We start from the raw sequence: 16521 nt of genomic DNA, 5'->3' as shown, positions 1-16521 counted from the left end.
GCCCCACCTCCTCAGGACGCGGTCTCTTCTCTTGCCCATGTGACACAACCATCCTACCACTCACACCCAATACACATGCCCATGTGTCCTGGCTCCAGGATAACAAGTTCCCCCAAGACAACATTTTCTTGAACGTGTATCAGTCCTCTGAGGCTTACAGCACAGGCTTATTGAAATCCTTACATGAAATAGGTTTTCAAAATTGGGGACAAGAATCAAGTTTATAGAGTAAAATGTTATGCATACATTTATATACATATACTATATATATATATATGGTACTTTATATATACACATTAGTGCCCAGCCAAATCCTTAGCTGAGGATGCCATGCCAGCTCCCGGGCATCAGGGGCTGATTTACTTGTTCTCACGTATTTCAATGACAGAGGGGCAGGAGTGAACTGGAGAATTATAACCCAATTGCTGGCGCCATGTTGGACTCTGAGCCCTAGAGTGAAAATAGAAGGGGGAGGAAAACATGTCAGGAGATGATTAAACCACAGTTAGCCTGACAAAGGGAAAAAGGTAGCCTGGACTGCTGTTATTTATAACTTCAGCAAAGGAAGGAGCCAGCGTCCAGGGAGCCCCGGGTCATTCTCCTTGGGGCCACCCACTCCCCAGTCCCTCCTGATGTCTGACCCTAAACCTCCCCTCCACCAGGCACACATGCCACTTTCCTCCCCCGTCCCCCACTCTCTCTGCCCAGTGCTGTATCCTCTCACTCCTATTTCAACCATCTCATCCCAGAAATTCCTTAAATGTCAACACTACAGGGCTTTGGGCTGGGAGGGGCAGGGACCCCCTCACTGCCAGGTGCCAACTTGGAGACAGCCAGGAGGTGGAAAGTTTGAGCAGAGACTCCACACGCATGCACCACGGCGCCACCCTATGGCATATTTGGGATATTCCAAAGAGGAAGTGAAACTAAGAGGAAACAAATACCCATCATGAAAAGCATTTCAGATGAAACATTCATGGCACTGAAAAAGTACGTTAATCCAGAAGAAAATGACTTTAGATTTTACTCTGGAAATAAATATGTAAGCCAACCATGGTGAAATAGTAAAATGACATGGTACACTACTGTGCGTCAGAGGAGAGTGTATGTGTGTGTGCGAGTGCATTCTCAGGCACACTCATTTGACAAACTTTGGGTCCCTGGTTAATTATGTGACTCATTCTCACCTGCACACAGTGAACTGTCTCTCCTGGAGAAAGCTTTGCTCAAGGGGTTACAATAGGTCTTCATAAAAGAACTCTTCTTGCTCATACTCTAGCAATGTGAGGGCATTTTTATCTTCCAAGAAGGCAAACCACACCTTCCTTCTATTTCCAGACTTCCATCTCTAGCTCTTTAATTTTACCAAAGAAGAAATAGTGAGGAGAGATTTCATAATTACTAAATGCAAGTAGATAATCCCTCTAGCATGTAGGGAAACAGGAGCTTTTTTCATTATGTTACTAAATACAAATTATTAAATTTTAAAACAATATTATGCTACTGAAAGTTGATTTTAGAATTTGATTGCAGGTCATTTTGTAGAGAACCCAACAAATGGGACAAAATATAAATGTGTTTCTTAATTTTTTTTACCTTGCTGCCTCATGTGATCATATCTGGATCAACATGTTCCAGGCATATAAAGACAAGCATCATGTATATTTTGAACTATTATCTCAGGGCCTGCCATACAGCAGCACTTCGTGCTGTGCTCATTCACGTACTATGGAATGATAAATCCCCTTTGGCAGATCACCAAGTATAATTAAATTTAACAGGCTAATTTTATAAGTGGGCTATTCATAGTCAGTACAAAGCTAGATGATAAGGTCCCCCTACAGAGCTTGGAACAACCTGAAAGAACTGGCAGAAACATCTTTCTTAAAGCTCCAGAAAAGAAGACTTCAGTAATAAGGCAAATGCTGAATCAAGACAAAGGCTACTTCAAGTGGTAGGATCTCATGGCACCCTGGCTGGTCCCTCCCCCATCCCTCACCAGCTTGGTGCTGAGCTGGCTCGTGCCCCCAGATACCTGGTCCCAGTTCTGGAGGGAGCCGAGTAACCCTCATACACATAGTGTGAACATGTATTCCTGGCCCCGTCTGTCTGGAGGTGGCAGAATTGCCCTGAATATAGAAGGCAGCTCTCAAAGCCACCCCCCCCACCCCGACAGAACAATGTGGGAAAGCAGTCAAGTCATGCTGCCTAAGCAAGGGATTGCTGGCTATGGGATATACAGAGCAGTGCCCAGGACCATGAGGACACTTACCTACGGAAAAGGGGATGTTTGGGACCATGTAAATGGGGGAATTCCCAGGGCCACATGTTCATGGTCAAGATAAGACACACGCACAGGAAGGCTCAGGAAGGCCCCCGTGCTTTGGCCAGGAGCTATTCTTTAAATTCTTTGTGTGGATGAGCCCTGAAGGCAAGCACTCACACAATCTGGAAGGACTGGGGAAAATTTTGTTGTTGTTATTAGTTCCTGGCATTTAAGGAAACTCTGTCATAACACTAGCTGGATACAAGCTTATGGGACATCTGCCTCAGAGTTTAAATTCAAGCAATAAAACATTAAAATATCAAAAATTTCAGGTTTCAACAAAAGGTTACACAACATTCAAAAAAACACGAAGTGATGACCCAGGCAAAAGAGAAGTTTAAAGCATTAAAAATATAAATGAGGAGAAACCAGATCTGGGACATACCAGCCAAAGCCTTTCTAAAACAGTCCTAAATATGCTCAAAGAGCTAAAGGAAAACATAGACAAAAAATTACAGAAAATCAGAAAAATAATAGATGAGCACAATAGAGAGATGGAAATTATGAAAAGGAACCAAACAGAGCTGAAGACCACACTAACAGAAATTTAAAATTCCCCCAGGGAGGTTCAACAGCAGATTGGAGCTGATAGAAAAAAGAATCAAAGAACTTGAAGATAAGACAATTGAAATCATCTAGTCTGAGGAGTAGAAGAAAGAAGAAAAGTGAACAGAGCCTCAGGAACCTCTGGAATGTCATCAAGCATTCAAATATATGTACAGTGGGAGTACCAGAAGGAGAAAAGAGAGAAAAAAGGGATCAGAGAAGGTATTCAAACAAACGATGGCTGAAAAGTTCCCAAATTCAATGAAAGACATGAATATACATATCTGCAAAGCACAGCAAACTCCAAACAGGATAAACCCAAATAGACCCACACCATGGCATATTAAAATAAAATTCTCAAGTGTCACAGATTGCTGAAAGCAAAAAAATTACCAACCAAGAATTCTATATCTAGAAAATTATCTTTCAAAACTTAAGGAGGCTCCTCACCCCTCACCTCACTTTTCTTGCGAGAGCGTCCAATGTTCCTCTCACATGCATACCTAATAAATTTTCTGCCTTCTGACTCTATGCTGTGCTGTGCCCTTGAATTCTTTCTCATGGTATGACCAAGAATCTAGGAAGCCAAATACTGCAATATATTTTCACAAGCCAGCCAGGAGACACTTCTCTCCCATCATCTGGACTTATAAGTCATGGCTATTGACTGGGAGGCTTGGCCATGTGCTCTCGCTTTTTCTTCCCATTTGGGTCATTCTTATCCTCTCCTATATCCTCATGTACATCTACCTCTCTCGTTCACTCGCTCACTCACTCATTCTTCTCGGCCCCCTGAGACTTCCCCACACTCTCTCTTTTCCTACCTTCGAGGAGGGCCCAGCCCCTTCTTCTTGCTGGGCCTGTTCCATTTTTCACCTCTTTCACAGAGGTCCCATCCCATCTCCATGGAAGTCTCCTTCTCTCCTCTGCCTGGCTTTCAATGCCTTCTAAGACATTCCATCTTTTGTAACACAGGATTCTGGGCTATGGATTCTTGTACCAAACAAGGTGCTGTCATTAACATTCTAGGGAGTCATCTCTGGTTTAGGTCCATAGACTTGGGTACTTTCCAATGGGAGTGTATCCCCTTCAGGTCTTGATTGTTTAGTCTCTATTGAGACCCATTGCAGCCAAACATAAAGCTCCCCTTCTTTGCTTTGTAGCCCTCAGAAAACAGGAATCTTAGAGGAAAAGGGTATCCCCAGGAGTGCTGTCCTAGACTTCTCTCAGGTGGGGAAAGTACCCTCAACTAGGGGAGCACACATCTAGACATCTCCTGAGGAGAAACATCCTGGGGATGCCCAGCGACTCATCCAGGGATGTCCAAAACTTTACTCCCAGTGTTCCCAAGAGATTGGGCTGGCACAGAGGAAGGGCTGTTCAAGAACGTTGTCCTGGAATTCTTCCAGGCAAGGGCGGGGTTAGAGTCCCTGAGCTGTGTTCAGGAGCCCTCAGAGCGATAAGTCCAGAAATCAGGAAAGGCATCCCAGGGGTGACTAGCAACTGTGGTCCCCATGTTCCCAAGTGATTGGGCCAGTGGAGAGGGAAATGCCCAGCTCTGGCGCATGTTGGGACACCACACAGTCACACTGGTGCTGGAGAGGCTCCTCTATTTTCCTTTCCAGAGAAAATGGAAAATGCTAACAGTGTATAAGCTAAAAAATGGAGAAGCATAAGCATTCCAATGGGACTCTCAATTTACAATAACATCCTCCAGTCTGTAAAACACAGGCAAAATAATCAGAAATTCCCCATGCCCAGATGCTTATGGCTCCCTATCAAGACAAAGACCTGAAAGGGACTTGTCGCTTGTGTTATGCCCATGTCTCAATTTCCATTAGAGGAAAAGAGCTTATTAATGATCCCCTTTGAAAACTTGTTTGCTAAAAGGCATGAGAAAATGTACCACCAAGCCAGTTAATTGTAATAAGTTAAAGGAAATCACTCCGGAGAAAGATGAAAACGTGGCTCTGTTCCAGGGGAGGCTAGAGAAAGAAATTTTGACCCTCATTTGATCAACCAGTCTGGCGGAGAAAGCTGCAAAAGCTCACCATGGGCCCACAAACTCCCACTAATAACCTGTTAAAACTGCTGAGGAGGAGGAGGAGAAGGCATAGAGAGGTAAGTCAACGCACAGAGAACAGGCTGGGCTTACTGCAGTCGCTATTAACAGGGCCCCACCCCCTCGAGGTGATCCACGTCGTGGCTCCAAGATCAAGGGCCTTGCTTGGTCAGAGGGTCACTGGCAGAGAGAACACCAGAAACCTTGAGACGACCCTCAACCTCGGGACCCCCAGGCCTTGCCCCAAGTGCCACCAACATGGCATGGGGCCCAGGAACTGCACCCCTGTCTCCTGAAGGAGACACTGCCTGTGGCAAGTGAAGACGATTGAGGATGCCTGAGGCTGCTTATGACTCTGCTGACTTCAATCTGACCATTGGCATAGAGCAGCCTCGGTTGACACTCAACGTGGCAGATAAGATTATTTACTCTCTTAATTAACACTGGAGCTGCTCCGTCCTGAACTGCCACTCTGGGCCTCCTTGCACTCAGACTTGCCTAGTTATGGGAATTGACAGTAAAGCCCAAACTAAACCCTTGACTCTCCTTTGTAAGCATGGAGACATTCTAGCGTCCCATCAGTTTTTCATTGTCCCTGAAGCTCCACCCTCCTTCTAAGGAGGGAGCTTCTTCACTCCCTGGGCCCACTTTAAGACTAGTACACCAGGCTACTGTTTACCCCCTTGTTCTCCTAGAGGTCCCTAGGAGGTTGAGGCTGGGGACTCTTGGCATCCCAAAGGAGAACCTTGAGTAAATAAACCCATCTGTGTGGGTAAAGGCATATCAGGGTGAGCCTGCTGAGTAGCCTGTCTGCATTCAAATTTTTAGCCCTAGATCTTAAAAATATATTGTTTGTGTCCCTCCTCACCATGATTCGCAATACCTATTTGCTCTTGAATGGCAGGGACTTAATAAGATTCCTGCCCAGCTCACTTAGACTGGGTTGTCCCAAGGGTTTCAAAATAACCCCATTATCTTTAAGAATGCCTTATGAGCAGACCTTGCTGTCCTCCAACTGCCTCAGAGCACCATCTTGCACGGTGTTAATTTTGTGACCTAACAGATTCCTAACATAAAAGTGAATTTTGTTTTGTTTGCTAACTACATACAAGCTCTAAATGGATATAGAAACTGATGGAGAGTTTGAAAAGGTGAATCTTGTTAAAATAATTGCTAGTCCACACTTAATGAAAAGTTTCCTTCACCATCTGAGTACTCTGTCTAAAAGATAAAAATTTATATCTGATCGGAATAATATTCTTGTTAAAGCGTATGTTGACTTTACCATCCTTTATTTCTAAAGACAGATCTTCATACTCTTAAAGAAAAACTATTACAAAAGATTTGTTTTTTTTCACCTTTTAAAAATGAGGTGCTAAAATAGTTTAATATATCACACTGAAAGTTTTTAGGAAGTATTGCAATGATTTTTTAAAAAATTCTATCCTGTTAAGTTAAATTTGTATAGGTGAAATGTTATTCATATATTTAGAGACTGTACAAAATTCCTAAAGACTTGATAATGTTCTCACTGTCCATGTTATATCCTAATGCTGATCTATATGGTGTAGTTTAAAAAGCCACAGATAATAGAAACAACTAAATTCACTTGTCATTCCTATTACTTTGCTGTAATGTTTCTTTAAATAAGTATATGTGGTCAATTAATAGGACTTTAAAAGAGAAACAGAGGAAAGGTGATGGTGGAATTATACAGAGAAGGTAGGGTTTAACAAATGCGTATGATTTCTGAGTCATTATATTAATACATCTTTCAGTCTCCAGTATCCTATAGCAGCTAGAAGTAAAAACCTAAAATTGTGGAATTGTAACCCATTCCAAGCTCTGAAATCTTTCTACAACTAATCATCGCAATGTGCTTTTTGAAATGTATTACTCTTTTGTATATATGTTATTTTTCACCAACAAAGAAAAACAACTGATTGTGATGATAAATGCACAGCTATATGATGATATTGTGAAGCACTGACTATATACTTTGGATGATTACATGGCATGTGAACATATTATATCAATAAAAATTTTATAAAAAGCAAGGCAAGTACAAAAGTTCAGCTATGGTTTGTGGTTAATGCAGTGACATTTACTCCTGAGTTTTTACCGTTACTTCTAAATTTGGGGATGCTTTTCTTATTTTATACACCAGTAGTTCTCTCAAACTGTGCAAAACCCAAGACTCAGAGTTAAAGTTAGATCAAAAAAAAAAAAGCCAGAGTATTTTAAGCAGAAGAAATAAAAAATATTTGCAAAGTCCCTTAAAGGACTAGGAAAAAAAAGATGTGAAGCTATTAAACTTCCCCACCTGGGGTTCTTGTTGTTCTCTTAAGCAATAGGAGAGCCAAGTTTAATAAGCCAAGCCCTTGATCTTGAGGCTTGCCCTTATAAAACTTATCTCTATAAAGGCAAAGCAAGGCCCACTTATAATTAATGCCTAAGAGTCATCCCCAGAGAACTTCTTTCGTTACCTTTCCCCTACGTGGGACATGACTTCCAGGGGTGTAAGTTTCCCTAGCAACATGAGACATGACTCCCAAAGATGAGGCTGGCCTTTGCACTGTAAAATCAGTTAACCAAACTAGGAAAATGAAATTTTAGTGGCTAAGAAATTTCAAATAAATCATTCTAGAAGTTTTTCTTATACAAATTTCAGCCAAATATTGCAAACTGCCACAGTATGCCCAGCCCCAACCGAGAATGTTCATAAAAACTCTAGAGGACACCCTGTGCTCCATCTTGCTCCTGTTTCTGTTCAAACCATGTATACGATTTCCCACCCAGTTTGTTTCTTCCGGGTTAGAGACCTTTCACGGCAAACTTCTCCTCACCAGAGACTACACCGCTGTTCCCCACAGTCAACCACCACCCATAGTAGCAAAACCAGAGACTTGTACACTCACACAAGTAGGGCCTGCAGCCCACTGACAGCTTGAAGCAATTACAGAAGATGCACCATCAGCCCAAGTTCCCTTAAGATTAAGGCATGTTAAAAGTCTCTGGGGGAGAAATGAAATAGGATTAGAATTACACCAATGGATTGGTTGAGCGCAGGGCAAATTCCAAGAAGTGGTCAGCCGTCAAGGAGAAAGACATCTCTGAGAAAAACAGCAATAAATAGCTCCTGCAGCCAAAGGACCCCCACCTGAGTGAGTCATCTACGGAGGAGGGTAGAGTCAATCAACCCACACAAATGCACTATTATCTACAACCTGGCTTCAAGCTGGAGAAGGGAGGGGAGAGCAAAGAACCCCAAACAAGGAAGGGGAGGGGGAGTAAATCAAGTTAAGCAATAAAAGCATTGTGGGGTCTCTTGCCTCTCACCCCTCTTTTCATTGCGTGAGAGCTCCATGTTTCTCTCACATGTGCACCTAATAATTTTTTTGTCTGCTTATTCTAAAAAAAATTAAAAAGGGAGAATTATGACATTCCCAGCTAAATAAAATCCGGGGAGTTTGTTACCACTAGACCAGCCCTACACGAGATGCTTGAAAAGTTATTCAGGTTGAGAGGAAAATATAATATACTGAAGCTGCATGAATAAATAAAGATCTCCAGTTAGGGTAATGACATGGGTAAATCTAAATGCTATTATTATTTTATTTTCAGTTTGTAACTCCACTTTACTTATTACAGGATCTAAAAGTCAAATGCATAAAAAGTAATGATAAATCAGTGGTTTTGAATCATGTGTATAAATATGTAATTTGTGACAAGAACTACATAAAGGTGGAAGGGAGGGGTAGAGGAGTATAATGTACCCATTTTACCGACGAGGAAAATTCCAGCACCAAGCGATTGGATGGCTGGCTTAAACAAACAGAACATGAAGGAGTCCAAATCCACGTCCAGAGTCTGGACTCGGTAACATTCCACCTTTTAGCAGCAGATGGGGCAGTGAGGCATGGGTGCAAAACTCTCATTCCACTGTCCCACTGTGCGCACTCAGATGTGCTCATGCTAACTGCCCTCTGCTGACATCCTGCATAAGGCTGAGGGTTCAGCACATCCGCACACAGGCCCCCACCCAGGGACGTTGTTCCATGAGTTCTGAGTCCCAGTACAGTGAGACCAGTTACTTCTAGCTATTCATTTGTAGGCGGCCCCTCGGCATACCCCATGTGGCGCCCAGCCCCCTTTCCCTGCCTGTCTTGGGAGCTCCCGGTGTGCTTGTTTTTCCAGGACAGCCAGGCTTCCCCTTTCTCCTGGCAACCGTGGGTCAGCTGTAACCTGTCAGTCTTTGCAACTTTGTCTTGGGAACTATCCCTGAGTCTTCCCTACAATCTGGAGGAGATGAGGTTTAGGGCAGCCAACTTCCCTTTGTGCCCAAGTAACCGCAAAACTAAAAGTCTATCTAGGGTAATTGGAAGAGAACTTTTTAAGGACTGAAAATTTTTAACCAGACATTAATGTGGTTCTTCCTATTTATTCTCAAACTGCCTTGAATACCACCTACAGTTTCATTTTCTTTCATGTCTCTAGAGATCTAGCTCCTGCATGAAGCAAAATGTTGAGAACATGAGAATTGATTCCACCTTTTTAAAAAATGTTTGCCTCACATGAGGGGAAACTATCATTGAAAGGAAATTAAAATACTGAACTCCTCGATAAAATGTATGATAAGGTGGAAGAAAGGGTTTGCAAATGGTATGAAAATGGTGTGAAAATCTTTTCCTCCAAGCTCAGGAATGCTTGAGGAAAGTTTAAGCTCTACTCAAAACTCTTGCATATCAGCAATGAAAATGAATTCCTTTTAGATTAATGAGGCCTGTCCTGGGGTTGCTGTGTCCTGCTGATCAAGCCAAGGATCCTGCTCAACTTGCTGCACCAGTTTCATGGGCTTATTTATAGTAAAATTTTGGTTGTGAACTTGAGAGTCACCATAGGACAACACACTCCAGGTCCTGAATCATTTCTGAAAGTTGTGGAAATACATAACAAGCTAATTATACCTGTGCTATTTGTATTAGTTTTATCCATGATGACATACTTTCATTCTTTATTGATAATACTCAACTATCATACTTAAATTATAAATATATATAAAATATATACATAGAGAGAGGGATGAACTAAAACAAAAGTAAAACTATGAAACAAAAATCATCTCCCCCAAAATAAAATCAAACCTATTATGCACTGTTCTAGTTTGCTAGCTGCCGGAATGCAATATACCAGAAACAGAATGGCTTCCAAAAAGGGGAATTTAATATGTTACAGTTCTAAGGCCAAGAAAATGTCCCAATTAAAACAAGTCTATAGAAATGTCCAATTAAAGGTATCCATCCAGGGACAGATACCTTGGTTCAAGAAGGCCAATGAAGTACAGGGTTTCTCTCTCAAGTGAGAAGGCACATGGCGAACACAGTCAGGGCTTCTCTCTCAGCTGGAAGGGCAAATGGCGAACACAGTGTCATCTGCTAGCTTTCTCTCCTGGCTTCCGGTTTCATGAAGCAACCTGGGAAGCATTTTTCTTCTTCATCTCCAAAGGTCACTGGCTGGTGAACTCTCTGCTTCGTGGTGCTGCAGCATTCTCTGCTCTCTCTGGGTCTCCTTCATTCTCCAAAATGTTTCCTCTTTTATAGGACTCCAGAAACTTATCAAGACCCACCCAAATGGGTGGGTGACCCAGGTTCCCCTCTAAGGTCACAGCTGAGGCTGGACTGCAGCTGCCCAGCCAAGGACGGCATGTTCAGTCTCACTTGGAGCAGGGGCTGCACTGTGACAAGCTCTTGGGCACCAACTCATTCAAGCTGGTTAGTTTGACCACAAGGAGGTGGACCTTCAGGGCCACCAGTGCCCCCTTTGGCCGACTCAGAGGATGCTGGCGCCACAAGGTTGAAGGAGCCTGGGTCCTGAATCATCACTGGAAGGAAACTGCCCCACCACCACCACCAGGAATCTCACATGTGCCTTTTACTCAACAACTGGAATTTGGGGGTTACATGATATAAAAGATGCTGTTGACTCATCAAAAGATACAGACCTCACACCCACCAGAATGGCCATTATCAACAAAACAGAAAATGACAAGTGCTGGAGAGGATGTGGAGAAAGAGGCACACTTATCCACTGTTGGTGGGAATGTCAAAGGGTGCAACCACTGTGGAAGGCAGTTTGGCGGTTCCTCAAAAAGCTGAATATAGAATTGCCATACGACCCAGCAATACCACTGCTAGGTATCTACTCAAAGGACTTAAGGGCAAAGACACAAACGGACATTTGCACACCAATGTTTATAGCAGCGTTATTTACAATTGCAAAGAGATGGAAACAGCCAAAATGTCCATCAACAGAAGAATGGCTAAACAAACTGTGGTATATACATACGATGGAATATTATGCAGCTTTAAGACAAGATAAACTTATGAAGCATGTAATAACATGGATGGACCTAGAGAATATTATGCTGAGTGAGTCCAGCCAAAAACTAAAGGACAAATACTGTATGGTCCCACTGATGTGAACGGACATTCGAGAATAAACTTGGAATATGTCATTGGTAACAGAGTCCAGCAGGAGTTAGAAATAGGGTAAGATAATGGGTAATTGGAGCTGAAGGGATACAGACTGTGCAACAGGACTAGATACAAAAACTCAAAAATGGACAGCACAATAATACCTAATTGTAAAGTAATCATGTTAAAATACTGAATGAAGCTATTCAGTATTAGGGTTTTTTTTGGTTTTTTTTGTTTTTTTTTTTTTTACTATTATTACTACTTTTATTTCTTTTCTCTATATTAACATTCTATATCTTTTTCTGTTGTGTTGCTAGTTCCTCTAAACCGATGCAAATGTACTAAGAAACGATGATCATGCATCTATGTGATGATGTTAAGAATTACTGAGTGCATATGTAGAACGGTATGATTTCTAAATGTTGTGTTAATTTCTTTTTTTTTCTTTCCGTTAATAAAAAAATAAAAAATAAAAAAATAAAAAAAAAAGATACAGACCTACTTATAAATAAAAAGCTCTAGGACATGTTAGCTGTTTCAAACTGTGTCCAATTCTAATATTCAGACAGTGTTTATGTTATTGGATTATGTCAGAAACTCATGACTCTCAATGGATAATGAATGTTGTATAGGTTATTATGCCAGCCAATTCCTATTCAGCTTTTCCTTATTTAAAAAATATTAATTTCTCTGGTATAAACTCATCATTCTCTATTTTTACCATTTAGTTTTTGGGGTTTTTTTTTGCATGGGCAGGCACCGGGAATGGAACCCGGGTCTCTGGCATGGCAGGCGAGAACTCTGCCTGCTGAGCCAATGTGGCCCGCCCTATTTTTACTATTTAGTTTTAATATACATAATAAAGTTCTAGTACTTCTGATTAAACCCTAATATTCAAAGAAGTTTCTTCTCTCTCTCCTAGTTCTGCCATTTGAAATCTCATTATATAATCACAACAACAAAAAGGTTCAAAGAACAGTCTCACCAACATGATTTTCTTGCTTTCTTCCCTCACTTATTCCAAAGGTTTTGAAACATAAATGTCATCGAAATTTATTTCCTGTGGGCTTATGATTTTAAAACTACATGCATTGTTTGCTACTAATAAACATGTCAAAGATACTTTAAAAGACTCTTAAGAATTTCTTAAGTCATGAGTGTGGTTGGCTGAATAATGGCCACCTAAGTTATTGAGCTCCCGATCCATGGAATCTGTGACTGTTCTCTTATATGGCAAAGTCTTTGCAGATGTGATTAAATTAAGACTGTTCCTATGGATCCTAAATGTAATCACAAGTTTTCTTATAACGGGTAAGCAAGAGGAGATTTCATGTAGAGGAAGAGAAAGGAATGTGATTTCAGAGGCAGAGATTGGGGTGATGTGGCCACAAGCCAAGGAATACGACAAGCCAGGAACAAGGAAGGATTCTCCCCTGGAGCCTCTAAAAAGAATACAAGCCTGCCAACTCCTTGATTGCAGTCCAGTGAAACTGATGTTGGACTTCTGGTGTCTGGAACTATAAGAGGAAAAAATATTCGTTGTTTTAAACCACCAAATTGGTGGGAATTTGTTACAGCAGCCACAGAAAACTAATAAAGAAAATTACATAAAATATAATTTTTCCCATTATTCATTACATAATTTCTTCTAGTCTTTTATTATAGTCTTTTATTGCATTTAGGATCCATAGGAACCATCTTAATTTAATCACATCTGCAAAGACTTTGCCATATAAGAGAACAGTCATTTTTCAGAAGGACTCTTTTTAATTCTGTTCAATTATTAAATTTCCAAAGCAAGAAATATCATTACACACACATTTTCACCAAGAAAAGGTGCATATCCAGAGGTTTAAAAAGTGATAACCCATATAACTATTAAAAACAGAATATTCATGTGATGCTCAGCTTTCCAGGAAGTTTTCAGCATGCTATCAGAATAAAATGATTGAAAATCTAGAAAAACGTATGATCAAATTTATTGACTTAAATTTTAAACTTCCTTAAAATTTCTTCCTTTCCCCACCAAATACACGTCTTAAAAGAAAAATCACCATTTTTATTAAAACTTCAATAAAACAGAATCTTTAAAATCAAAGCACGGTTTAGAAGTACTTTTTATTTTTTATTGTTTGAGAAATACTGCTCTAAATGAAGTGTAACCTTTAGGACACCACATGCCACTCTATTTCTTAAAAGGGGCACATATTACTTCATTGTCAAGAAGAAATCGTACGCCTAGCTTGAAAGTATCTCAATTAGTTAAATACCTAACTAGAGTGCATTAAGACCAAGAAGAGCAGGTAAAAATATATAAAATTATTAACATAACGGAAAAACAAAACAAGGATAGATGATTTTTTTTCCAGCTCTGTTGACCATGCTTCTGCTTATAGGAGATCTAGGAAGGAAGGTTTAAAAGTTGAGGAATAAAGGTGTTTCTGTGACCCGTCTTATTTGCAATCACGGTGCCTACATCGACCCACGGCTTGAAAATCAACGCAGCAGTGAGCTGGTGCAGTGGGTTTCAGAGAAGGATCCCAGAGCAGGCAGCCAGAGGGGCGGAGGAGGCTTGGGGGCGGGGCCCGGAGGGGCGGAGTGGCATGGGCGGGGCCAAGGTCAGGAGGGGCGGAGGAGGCAGGGGGTGGAGCCAAGGTCAGGAGGGGCAAGGGAGGTAGGGGGCGGGGCCTGGAGGGGCGGAGGCGGCGGGGGGCGGGGCCCAGGCCAAGAGGGGTGGGGACAGCGAGGGTGGGTGGGGCGCCCAGGCCTGGACCCGCTTCCATACAGCACCTCTGCTCTCCTCAGTGCGCACACCGGGCTGCGGTTATCCTTTAAAGCCAGTCCTCCGGGCCTTTGCACGCCTTATCAAGGGAAGAAACACCCTTACCACATGCAGGAATTATCCCCAGCCCCCAGTGCTAAGTACACGGCAGAACCAGGCCGAGTGCAGGGAGTCTTGCATTTATCAGCTTATCTTAGAAACTTGTGAGATTCTTTGGCACATGGGGATAAATGTTTCTAAGGAGGAAAATAAATGTTAAATTAAACAACAGCACTTTAAAATATGATTAAATGGAATTTAATACCACCAGAAACTAGGCTCCTTTCTTCAGATGTTAGTACATGAAAATTTGAGATAAACAGAGAAACCAGATCACATACCTTGCTAGCTTTGTATTAATTCAGTTCTGATTTTTGCTGATCGTGATTTTAATAAAGGTAAAAGTGGTGGTTCTTATGATCCTATAGGGAAATGGGATGTTACCAGTGAAGTCCCCTGCTTTAGAATATCACTTCAATCCCCACTGCTGAACACAATATATTGTCTACAATCAATTCACTGAAAATGAAGTTGTAAAAGACAATCGACAAGGCATTGTCTTCCCAAAAGCAATTTTTGCCAGTCGGATAATTGTAAGACAATCGGATGGAATTTTTGTCACGGTATTAATGAGAACTAGGAAGTTTTCACCGGCCAGTGTTCATTTTGGTTTCATGGATGAGTTAAAGTGACTATTACTTGCTGACTACAGGGTTCAACTAGGGTGGTTTGATCTTCTCATAAATATAATTTTATTTAGAAATGTGTATTTTGTCATTAGTATCCCAAATTTAATTGCTGAGGTAGAAAATGAAACAAAAATCACAAAAGTAACCAAATAAAATCCGGGACGCGAGGGTCCCACCGTTGAGAAAACAGAAACACACTACTCAGAAAATATTTCGCCACGGCGGACAGTAACGAGTCCCTCGTTCTAGAGAAATTTCTATAATAATATCCAGCAGGAAAGACACCAAGAAACTGAGTAGCTGGAGACACTGAAGAAGAAATCAGAGAAAATGAAACAAAGGCAACAGAGCATTCCAATAAATCAAGACACAAGACGATGTAAACCTTCGATCTCAAAGGACTCCACGGATTAACGGTTTTAGACTGCAGGGATCTATGTATCACTAAGTGCAAATAGTCACCGAGGTTTGTTTCACTTTCACTAGCAGTTTTTAAATATTCCACACCCCCGTCATGTACCAGCCCTGTTTGCAGATGTCCACGCACCGCTCGCTCCGGCCTCTCCCCGCTAACGCCCACGGGCCCGCTGCCCTCTACCCTCCCGCAGTCTCCGAGAAGCCGCAGGGCAGTGACCACGCGCCTTAGTGAGGAAGCCACGGGCTGTTGGCGCCCCCTGGTGGCCACGTGGGATCAGCTTCGGCCCTCCTGACCATCACTAGGATGCTGTAATACCCAACCTCTGTGAAGTGCGTTTAGCTCTTGGCGGGTTTCTATTTACAGGGATTTCCATGGACATGAACATGCCAGTTACGGATGTCTGCCATTTTAATGAAATAAATACTCAGTATTATTTTATTAGTGGAAATGATAACCCAATACCTCTGATCTATTCTAAGTGCAATTTTCACAGGCGGGATCTTCCCCCAGATATTTCTATGAAAGAGAGAAGGAATTAAAGTGGGTTTTTTCCCTTTAAAAATTTGTTGTTGTGGTGGTAAAATACACATAACATAAAATGTGCCATTAGTTACATTTAGAACACTTACAATGTTGGGAAACTATCACCTCTGTTTAGTTTCAGATCATTTCTATCACCCGGAAAGAATGCCTTACTCACGGACACCCGTTCTTCCTTTCCTCTAGCACCTCACGACCACTAATCTGCTCTATCAGTTTATCTGTTCTGGATATTTCATACGGATGGAATCACGTCATATGTGGTATTTTTGTGTCTGGCTTCTTTCACCTAGCATTAGGTCTTTGAGGTATATCCACACCAAAGGATGTACCCGAACTTCATTCCTTTCAGGGTTGAATAATATTCCATTGTGAGGATACCCCACATTTTGCTTCTCCATTGGTCCCTTGATGGGCATCTGGATTGTCTCCACGTGTGGATATCGTGAAGAGTGCAGGCAGGAGCTCCATGCACAGGGACTCAACTCAGTAACTCTTTTCAACTTGGGAATGTACACCTCAAAGTGGAATTCCTGGGTTCATGGTAATTCTATATTTAATTTCCCGAGGAACTGCCAAACAGTTTTCCACAGTGGGTGAACTATCTTACAATCCTACCAGCAATCTACAATTTTTCCACTCC

At 41.7% G+C, this 16521-nt stretch overlaps 1 long non-coding RNA gene across 1 annotated transcript in view; it reads right to left on the bottom strand.

Moving 5' to 3' along the window:
- LOC143660369 (uncharacterized) overlaps positions 1-15574 on the bottom strand; it is a 32505-nt gene extending 16931 nt beyond the window's left edge. Inside the window, exon 1 of the long non-coding RNA XR_013163985.1 lies at positions 15468-15574. This is a non-coding gene — a long non-coding RNA (uncharacterized LOC143660369). The remainder of the gene's footprint in view (positions 1-15467) is intronic.
- Positions 15575-16521: the final 947 nt, after the last annotated feature.

Source organism: Tamandua tetradactyla, chromosome 16 (genome assembly GCF_023851605.1).
Source record: "Tamandua tetradactyla isolate mTamTet1 chromosome 16, mTamTet1.pri, whole genome shotgun sequence".
Lineage (NCBI taxonomy): Eukaryota > Metazoa > Chordata > Mammalia > Pilosa > Myrmecophagidae > Tamandua > Tamandua tetradactyla.
Note: the sequence above shows the minus strand (reverse complement) of the source record. Positions and strands in the feature narration are given on the sequence as shown.